The 2187-nt window shown below is 46.9% G+C and overlaps 1 pseudogene; it reads left to right on the top strand.

Annotated features, from left to right (window-relative positions):
* Positions 1 to 409: 409 nt before the first annotated feature.
* Positions 410 to 1360, top strand: LOC143973598 (C3a anaphylatoxin chemotactic receptor pseudogene; annotated as a pseudogene).
* The last annotated feature ends 827 nt before the right edge of the window (positions 1361 to 2187 follow it).

Below are 2187 nucleotides of genomic sequence, written 5' to 3'. Positions count from 1 at the left end.
TGGTGTAGGAATTTGATCTGAGCAAGCGTTGCACTTTGTCCGATCGGAATTCTCTACACATGATCGGAGTATGCCCGATCGGAGCATTTTGTCAGAAAATTTTACCAACAAGTTGGAAAACTTGGTCCGTCGGATACTCCGACAGAAACAGTCCGATGTAGACCACACACAGTCGGAATATCCGACAAAACGGTCCAATCGGACACATTCTGTTGGAATCTCCGACCGACTCCGACTGTCTCCGACCGTCTGTACAAGGGCTAAGGGCCACCCTGCTGCAGTATATGTATGTGGGGTGATCCTTAAGCGTTTATTACTAGAAGTTACATTATTTTCCTTACAATAATATGAAATTGATTAATAATCAGACAGATGAAGTAACTCTTGATGTCTTTACAGGTAAACAAGATGTTCAATGTCAGCAGTGAAATGGTACCAAGCACGGTTTACAGCCCGAAGATGATCACCATCCTGGTTTTATCTATCACCACTCTTGTGGGTCTCCCCGGCAATGCTCTGGTGCTTTGGGTTACTGGAGTGAAGATGGAGCGGACCGTGACCACTGTTTGGTTTGGGAACCTTGCTCTGGCCGATATCATGTGCTGCTTGTGTCTTCCATTCATTGTAGTGCAGTTCTTCTACCAAGACTGGCTGTACGGACCTGCCCTCTGCAGGATTTTACCCTTCATCATTCCCCTAAACATGTACACCAGTGTCTTCACCCTGGTGGCTATCAGCATTGACTGATGGATTCTGGTTGTCCATCCCGTGTGGGCCCGAAATCACCGAAGAATCAAAATGGCGTGGATGATATGCTTGGCTATTTGGATGTTGTCCTTGGTGATGTGTCTGCCTACCGCCATCAACAAAAGATTTACAACTGACTATAACTACACCTCCTGTTATTCAGATTTTTACATGATAAAGCCTATCAACCTTACACGTGCAATTTGTGCATTTCTGGTCCCTCTTATTATCATTTGTATCTGTTACATTCATCTGGCTTTTAAAGCACAAAATATCAGATTTTCTGAAGTAGGTAGAAAAACCATCAAGATGTCAATAAGTATTATTGTTGTGTTTTTCATCACCTGGGCCCCCTACCACATCATCGAACTAACTGTGCTATACACTGTCAATGAGGTATTGTACATCCTGGACCTTCTCTCACTGTCTCTGGCCACCTTCAATAGTTGCATCAACCCAATACTCTACGTCTTTTTTGGGGAAATATATGAAGCAGAAGCTGAGACAGTCTATTGCCGAGCTCATGCAAAATATATTTGGGGAGAACTTATTATCTCCACCAGGCAATGAGGACCAGCGCACCCCAGAAGAAGAAGAAGGACTCCCGATATAATGTATGAAATGGATTTGTAGATGTTTTAGCGCGTTTTTAGCTTTATTAGTGATTGTAATGAACTGCCTTCTCAAAATCGTATCATTGTGTGTTAGGGCGGCCATACTGTATGTCTTGAATAAGTCACATGGCATCAGGGCTTAGTGCTTATTGAACATTTGGGGTGATAGGTGTTATCAGTTTATGTGCAGCCCCCCCCTCCCCCCTCCAAGTTATCCAATCTGTCCACCGATCACTAAGCTTGAACAAGTCTGCTTATCTGTAAAGTCAGAAATCTTTATTTCTTTACTTGTTCAGGGCATGGGACACATAATACTGAAGCAAGAGGATAAACATGACAGCCAAGAAACTGGCATTTCCAAATGTATATGTAGCGGGTGCCGGATAGCCACCCGCGGCCCCCGCCACTGCTTCCTCATTGGCATGGGGAGAGGGACAGAACTGCTGCAGCAGAGGATCCTGAGCAGTGGCAGCTGGTGGTATATTTTTTGGGGGAGGGGGGCGGCAAGCCTTGCACCCACAGCCACCCCCCCCCCCGGTCGTTTGGGTTACCCGCACACATCACCTGCACCACCCGCCCATTGGTCAGTCACCAGCCCTGCCCTTACCTTATCTATCGGGCAGCGTTTCCTCCGGGCGGCGGCTTACCCTGCATCTCTTGCTCCACAGCACATCACGGCGGCTTCCTCCTTGCCTCTCCTCCCTTCTTCTCCCTCCCACAGCTGGATGGCCTCAGGGAGTAGTGCTGTGCGCCCCGCGCCCACCCTTTTTTTAAGCCAATTAGAGCATCTGGCTCTAATCACGTGCTTAAAAAAAAATACCCATTG

The sequence above is a fragment of the Lithobates pipiens genome, unplaced genomic scaffold (assembly GCF_037356315.1).
Source record: "Lithobates pipiens isolate NorthernLeopardFrog02 unplaced genomic scaffold, aLitPip1_a1.2 Scaffold_84, whole genome shotgun sequence".
NCBI lineage: Eukaryota > Metazoa > Chordata > Amphibia > Anura > Ranidae > Lithobates > Lithobates pipiens.
Note: the sequence above shows the minus strand (reverse complement) of the source record. Positions and strands in the feature narration are given on the sequence as shown.